An 8,599-nucleotide genomic window follows, 5' to 3' on the forward strand; every position below is an offset into this window, starting at 1 on the left:
TTAGTGATTTTGTTTAAAAATCTTTTTATACTTTTCCTATACTTTGCAACTTTTCTGCAGTAACTAAGTGGTTTTTGTTTTGTTTGTTTTCATGGTCAGAGAAAACATACAGGGGGGGAAAAAAAGCCAGAGGAGGTCCTCCTGCCCAGCGACTGCAGCAGGGTGCCAAGGAGGCTGACGTTCCTGGGGCCACTGGGAAGCCGGACAGTTGACCATACAGTGAGCCATCCAGGCCAGGATGCTGCACTGCTCTGGGAAAAGGCGAGTGTGTTGTTCTGATGCCGCCATATGCAGGCTGGCCAAAGTAGGCCACTTAGAGAGGATGCTTCCTATGATGATCAGCTAACACACATCGCCCTTCTACACGGCGGGCTGACCAGAGACTGAATGTCTTTTTGCAAGAAAGTCAAGCACCAGAAAGAGCTCAGAGAATGAGAGAAGACACGAGTCTCAGAAGACCCTTCCTTTGAGGCCCAGGGACAAAGGGTGCACAAGGCTTGACAGATCCTCTGCACTGTGAGAGCTTTGTGTAGGGTCCACTGTGTTCTAGAAAGACTGTGCTGATGACACCAGGGCAACAGGTCTTCAACCAGTTCCCCAGCTGGTTCTCGGCTCTATCCTACAGTCCTTGGGGGTCAGTCCTTCTGGTTACCATCATTTACTGCATTTCCATGAGTCCCCAGTCCCCTCCAGCTAACCAATCACTATTTCCCATTCATCTAACATGAATATTGTAACTTTCATCATCTTGCAGTACACAGAGCTAGGAGGAATCACAGCATCTTGCACAAACCCCTCATTTTATGGATGAAAAACCAAGGGTCAAACGTTAAGTGATTGCTGAAAGATACCCCACTAGTTGATTACAGAAGCAGAACTAGGACTTCTGATCCCCAGGCTACTCTGTATAGCCCTTGTATTCTCTGCCATATCATTTAGTACTGATAAATATGTATGGCCCTGCTCTCTCTGGTTATTTTGTATGTAGTAGTCTAGCTTCATGCTTTCCCTTGGAAGCTACCTGAAGGTGAAGACCACGACGATGTGTCTTCCTTCTTCTGAAGGTTTGGAGCATGGAGCTATGAACATGGCTATCGGATTTCATAAAGAAAGGAGTGAGGCTAGAGATATCCTGGAAGGCTTCCTGGGGCTGTGCCTTCACCTGGACTTGAAGTAGGAGAAGGATGTAGATTGGCCCATCAATGGAGGAAGAGAGTCCAAGAGAGGGAAAGAAGTGGGAATGATGAGGCCACAAAGAGTGGCTGTGGGCAGTGGCGAGGAAGGCAAGATGAACAGTGGAGGACCCTGAATGGTGGTCTAAATGTTTGGATTTGCTCACTCCCCAAGAGCTCTTCCTTCCTTCTACCCTCTCCTCTCTGTGCCAAGCCATGAGTTCCCTCATACTGGAGAACACTGCTCAGTCTCTGGAAGGCTTCCCCAAGGCGTGTCACTCTGCTTCTCTCCAGAATTTCCCAGCGCTTAGGCGTACCCCATAGCAGCATATATATTCATTCAACATTTTTGAGTGTGTACTCTGGACAAGATGAGTGAGAAAGGAAAACAGTCCTTAAGGGCCTTGGTATCTGTAAGAAGGCTAAGTCATGAGTATAAATGCCTATAATTGAAAACAAAACATTAAGTGCTGCACTTGGGTTTTTATTTGTACTTATTCACAGGCCCTGTTTAGATGTATTCTGTCTCTTTCACATATTGGTCCTCCCTTTCCATCAGGGTTGACTGGTTCTTAAAGACAGAACTGCATCTTTTATTTCTCTGTTCACTCTCTAATGCCTAGAATATTATTCTACAAACAAGAGATGCTCAGTAACATTGTTGACTACCAGGAGATTGTTAACACCACTACCATTCTTCTGCTTCACAGGCCTGCATGAGTTTCCTTCTCTGGAAATAAATATATCATCTGTAAAATGGCATCTCTGTTGACACATAGCAAGAACACTTAGCTAACTCAGATATTCAGCACAGCATATAAGAGCAGACACTCAAGAAAAGAGCTTCAGGTCATCATTTTTCTTGGCTTTCATTCCCTCCACAAAGAGCAGGTGAATTAATTTATCACTGAACATCCCCGTTTTAATTAACGATTGCATGTCAAACACTAGGTAAGGCTGGTAAGTGCAGCTGGTTCCCTGAAGAAGCCCCAGGCCAGTTAGTTTCATTTATTTTGTGGCCACCGGAGCCACTCTTACTCCTTGGTAAGAACGGCTTGAAAGCAAGAAACCATGGCTTTGAAGTCTCTATATCTTCAGATTTCAAGAAAACACGCTCAATTAATCTGCATTGGTGCTGATAATTGGTGATAATGAAATGCCCAGTCCCACATGCCTATTTGTCACCTGAGGGGCTGAGAGTACCTGGGTGAGGCTCTTCACTCTGGTCCTACTGGATCACAGTTTCTCTAAGCACACTGGGCTTGGAGAAACACAAGTGCCCAAAACATCACTCCACTCAACTCTCACAGCCGCTGGCAGAGCCTGGCTCAGCCAGAGTCCCCAAGGCAGTCACCTCCACTTGTGAACAGCTTTGTCCACTCACCCCAGCGCTAGACAAATGTTATTTTCTATTTGTTCCATGATGTGAAAAAAAAAATGGGAATCACTGTGCCAGACGACCATCTGTCAGGGACATTGAGGAGGGAATTCCTCACTTGAGTAGGTGCCTACATCAGACAACAGATGTGGGGTCCCTTCCCACTCAGACCCAGATTCCTCACTGTGCTTCTCCTCTATCTCATGGACTCGAATTCTCCGGTTTCAATTCTACTACTCCCTCAAAACCTTCTCTTTTCTCATCTCCTGATTTCTCCTGTCTTGTTCACTCTGCTGCTGCCCTCCTAGGAATTCACCTTGGTTCTTCTTCTTTCCCCTAAGATACACAGAGTGCATGCCCCAACTGAGCTCTCCCATTGGTTTGGGGGCATAACAATGTTGAAACAAAATACAGATAATAAAGTAATAATGTTCACTGCTTCCCCAATCTGGGAACCATTGGAAAGAAAAATCTCTTTTGGCCTTTCCCATTCTTTGTACAACTTTCGTTCCTGTTCATTAGGGTGGAATGTACTGAGAGCAACCACGATGGGTGACTAATACAGGACTGCATATAAACTGTTGGATGGCAAATCCAACACGGACCCAGTCAGACCTATTTCTGGAAGTACTAAGAAGACCTGATTAAAACATTCTTATCTCCACATTTTCCTTTGACTTATACCCTAAGGCTCCAGTGTAATTGAGAAGGAGAAAGAATCATGGCTTCCATTCGTTAAGCATCTAGTCTACGCTGAACACTGAGCTAGATGCATAACAACCATGTGTAGGAGAGGTGCAACTGTAATTTCATACGCTAAAAACAAACAACAACAAAATCCAGGCTCAGAAAACCTGAGGACTTGCCCAAGGCCCCGTAGTCAGTATGTTACAGAACCCAAATCCAAACCCATGTCTGACTTCCTCTTAAGACATGACATTATGTTGCCTCTTGTATGGTGGGAAAGGGGGAGAGAGACAGAAATAAAAATGTTGTTTTAACGTGGAACATATCTGAGAACAGAGCTATGCGTGCAGGTATTTACAATAGCAGTGCCAGCAGAAGAAATAGTTTCTGACCAATTGCATACTGCAATCCCATCTGAATGTTACGTGGTTTCAACTCCTTTGATGTCTACACCTTAAAGCAGTGGTTTCTTCTCTGCCCTCGATGTCTGATAAGGTTGGAAGGACTTGTCACAGCAAGTTCCCTGGCTAGTAGTGCAACAGTCACTCTGTTGCCAGGGTGATCTTGTAAAGTGGGACGAGTGATTCCCAGCCACGGCTGGCTTCAGTCTTCAGAGCAGGGGAAAGTTGTCATTTCTAACCAGCATCTCTCACCCTGTCTCTCTTCTGCTTAAAACCCTCCAAAGGCTGCCCTTTGCCAAATCCCCCACCACGTGTGACCCCAGCCCAACCTCTCGGGCTCACCTCACAGCCCCCGCCTCCTCGTATACCAAGTCAAGTGGCCACACCCCACTTCTTGCAATTCCCCCACATGCCACGTTCTTTCATAGCTGTATGCTTCTGCACATATTGTTCCCACTTCCTAGAATACCTTCTCTGCCTTTTTCACTTGGAAAGCCTCTACTCAGGTCCTGATTAAAGGTTACTTTTGCCAGGAAGCCTTCCCAGAGTTGGTTGCTCTCTTCACTCTCTGCACTTAAGGCTACCATGCCACTCAACTCTACTGTAATCATGGCTTGCTGGTATGTCTTTCTCTACAAGACTTGACACCCCACAGAACAAGGAGGAGGTCTTATTTTTCTATCTGCCCCAGAACCCAAGTTAGCTCTCAGGAGGTGCTCAGCAAGTGTTCACTGAGTGAACAGATAAATGAATACGTTAATAAGCTGAATGTATGGCTCTGATTAAATCTAAGACAAGCAAAAGAAAGAAAAGGTGATGAGAAAAGATTTCTTAAAGAGTTAATTAAATGCCTAGAGGTTTCTTTTATCACTAAGAGGGCAGAGTCACTGGATGATTAGAGGGGGTTTATCAGGAATTATCACTTAGTAAGCCCTTCCCAGGTGTATCTTGCCACCGAAGGACTTCATCCTCTAATCCTCTCCAGAAGAAGAAAGGCTTTATCACTCATCTCCGATGAGCTCAGGAAAGAATTAAAAACAAAACTGGTAGCTTCTGCCACTTCATCCAGCTACAGTTTCAGCTGTAAAGCTGGGTTTGAGGGAGGCAGAAAATACAGACTTGATTCTCAACACGAATGTGGACAGTGGTTCCTGCAGGGCCCCATGCAGAGATTAAGGGAACTCTCCCTAATCTCGAAACTAGAATAGTGAAACTCATCTCTCAGCGGACAGTGCGGGGTGGAGTAGGGGGAGGTAACCAAGAGGGGAGAGAGCAGCCCCTTTGGGAAAGCAGCAAAAAATGCAGCCTCTTTGCTGTGGCCTCTGGGCACGAAGGTGATGGGGAAGAAAGCATGTCTCAGGGAAGGTGACCCTGGTTCGCTCAATGTCAAAGGTAAACTTGAAACTTTCTAGATCCCAGCCGGAGGGCTCTGTGTTCTGTCCTCTTAAGCTTGGTGAGGTAGAGATGTTCTTTTTTTTTTTTTTACATCTTTATTAGAGGATAATTGCTTTACAATGGTGTGCTAGTTTCTGCTTTATAACAAACTAAATCAGTTATACATATACATATGTTCTTTCAGCTGGGAATTCTTTTAAGCCTCCATCTAAAACCGCCACTCATCCTCTCAAAAAATAAGAAATGCTTTGTCAAAAATCCTGGCCATCCTTCAAGGCCTTTGTTACACTCCATCTGGATGAAATGATGCCCTGATCACCCAGCCAGGGCCGTCTGGTGCCCCAGGGGCTTTTTGGACTTGTTTGGAGATCCTCTAACTCTCACATTCAGAGCCAGCCCCAAACCATTCTCTTGGCTAAACCCTGGTGAGTTATTTAGTCTGAAGAGTATAAACTTCTCTAGGCAAACTCTCTTGATATTCAACATGAGGTCACACAATATCAATAAAAGTCAACACTTTTTGGAGAAATTACTATGTACATTTTGCCCACATTTGCACATTTAATCTTTTCAAGAATGCTTTAAAGCTGATAGTAGTACCATAGCCTTTTTCTCCAATGAGGAAACTGAGGCACAGAGTGGTTAGCTAACCTGCCTGAGGTTGCACAGACAGTAAGTGACAAGACTAGAACTACAGCCAGCAGTCTGAGAACTGAAACATAGAAAATGCTCCACACACATGACATATTAATATTATTTAAATAGGTTAAGCTCAGTTCCCTTTAACCCTTGAAAAAGGGGGAAAAAAAAGAATGGATGAATCACTATTATTTTTTTAACATTTTTATTGGAATATAATTGCTTCATATTGTTGTGTTAGTTGCTGCTGTATAACAAAGTGAATCAGCTATATGTATACATATATCCCCATATCCCCTCCCTCTTGCGTCTCCCTCCCACCCTCCCTATCCCACCCCTCTAGGTGGTCACAAAGCACTGAGGTGATCTCCCTGTGCTATGCAGCCGCTTCCCACTAGCTATCTGTTTTATATTTGGTAGTGCATATGTGTCAGTGTTACTCTCACACTTTGTCCCAGCTTACCCTTCCCCTGCCCTGTGTCCTCAAGTCCATTCTCTACATCTGCACCTTTATTCCTGTCCTGTCCCCAGGTTCTTCAGAACCTTTTCGTTTTTCTTTTTTAGATTCCATATAAATGTGTTAGCATATGGTATTTGTTTTTCTCTTTCTGACTTACTTCACTCTGTAGGACAGACTCTAGGTCCATCCACCTCACTACAAATAACTCAATTTCATTTCTTTTCATGGCTGAGTAATATTCCATTGTATATATGTGCCACGTCTTCTTTATCCATTCATCTGTCAGTGGACACTTAGGTTGCTTCCATGTCCTGGCTACTGTAAATAGTGCTGCAATGAACATTGTGGTACATGTCTTTTTTTGAATTATGGTTTTCTCAGGGTATATGCCAGTAGTGGGTTTGCTGGGTCATATGGTAGTTCTATTTTTAGTTTTTTAAGGAACCTCCATACTGTTCTCCATAGTGGCTGTATCAATTTACATTCCCACCAACAGTGCAAGAGGGTCCCCTTTTCTCCACACCCTCTCCAGCATTTATTGTTTGTAGATTTTTTGATGATGCCATTCTGACCAGTGGGAGGTGATACCTCATTGTAGTTCTGATTTGCATTTCTCCAATGATTAGTGATGTTGAGCATCTTTTCATGTGTTTGTTGGCCATCTGTATGTCTTCTTTGGAGAAATGTCTATTTAGGTCTTCTGCCCATTTTTGGATTGGGTTGTTTGTTTTTTTGATATTGAGCTGCAGGAGCTGCTTGTATATTTTGGAGATTAATCCTTTGTCAGTTGCTCCATTTGCAAATATTTTCTCCCATTCTGACGGTTGTCTTTTCGTCTTGTTTATGGTTTCCTTTGCTGTGCAAAAGCTTTGAAGTTTCATTAGGTCCCATTTGTCTATTTTTGTGTTTATTTCCATTTCTCTAGGAGGTGGGTCAAAAAGGATCTTGCTGTGATTTACGTCACAGAGTGTTTTGCCTATGTTTTCCTCTAAGAGTTTGATAGTGTCTGGCCTTACATTTAGGTCTTTAATCCATTTTGAGCTTATTTTTGTGTGTGGTGTTGGGAAGTGTTCTAATTTCATTGTTATACCATCTCATCTAAATATTTTGCTTACCTTGTGCAAGGATATTGGTGTCTACTTCTAAGCCTCTTATCATTTGCAGGTGATTGTAATATTTATCACACCAAACAATGATTATTTGTCAGTCCCCTGTACAAATTGTGAAATCTTGGAGGACAGGGTTTTGTGGTTCGTTGTATAGCGTACCTGCTATAGTACCCTGAATACTGCTCAATTAACATCTGTTGCACGAAAGGGTGAATGAGCTAATCAAATCCTTTAGAATCGAAATGTAAAGGAATATTCCAGCCATAAGTAGTTCAAATTGGATGAACACAGTCCAGAACAGCGGTTCTCAAAGGTGGTCCCTGGTCCCCCAGCATCAGCAGCTTGGGGGGCCTTGTTGGAAATGCACTGGTCCGAAGGTACCAGTAGAGACCTTCGGATCAGAACTCTCAGGATGAAGCTCAGCACTCAGCCATCTGTGTTTTAACAAGCTATTCAGGTGATGCCTGCTAAAGCTTGAGAACTAATGGTCTAGGGAAAAAAATAAGTCTGCCACGGTAGCCTCAGTTGCTATGCTGTTGTATCCAAGAGTGCAAAAGACAGATCTGAGGAAGGAGAAAGTCTGAGGTTGAGTGGGGAGGAGAGAAGATGACAGAAGGGTGTGGGGAGAGATGGAGAGGGAGGAGAAGGAGGGTGGGTGAGAAGGAGAGAGTCATCTCCTGGGAATGAAATGGGTTCATGATCTCAGCAGCATGTTGCCACAGCAACAGGTCCAGCACCTCCCCCACCCCCTCCCCAGGATGACCAGGCATTAGACACACCTACGCTGAGGCCTGAGCCCTGCAGAAAGATTTAAGCTTCAGCAAGTTGGAAAAGCACAGTGAGGGGAAAGCTTATAGAATTAGCTCCCCACACAGGCTCTGGCCCCCAGGTGCACTCCTGGAAAGGTCGGTTCTTCCTAAGGTCAGTGATCAGTCCCAACAGGCGGTGAAGACACAGCCATGTGGGTTTGCTCCTCTGCACCCCAGCTCACAGCCTGTCTAGGATGGCTCTGCTGCCCTACAGAACTCACTGTGAGAAAGGATGAGTGGCTTAGAGGAGAGGGAGAGAGCCCACCATGCTGCAGGGGTGGAAGCAGAGGAGGGCATAAGGAGACAGGGCTCAGAGACCAGGGATGGATTACTCCAGAAGCCAGGGCGGGAGTCCAAATGGGGAAGGAGAAGAGGAGCGGAGCCTGCATGCAGATTCAAGGGGCTCAGCGGGGAGAGCAAAGGGGTAGTGAGGAGCAGAAGGCTCTCAAGAGTATCTCGGCCCTTTGCTGGAAATGGCTGGAGCTTCCAGGGCACCCACAAGGCAAACGCACATCCGACTGGCTTCCCTAATAAAGGCAAGACAGGGGC

The sequence above is a fragment of the Aethalodelphis obliquidens genome, unplaced genomic scaffold (assembly GCF_003676395.1).
Source record: "Aethalodelphis obliquidens isolate GAN/ISIS:26980383/991018 unplaced genomic scaffold, ASM367639v1 scaffold48, whole genome shotgun sequence".
In the NCBI taxonomy this organism is placed as follows: Eukaryota; Metazoa; Chordata; class Mammalia; order Artiodactyla; family Delphinidae; genus Aethalodelphis; species Aethalodelphis obliquidens.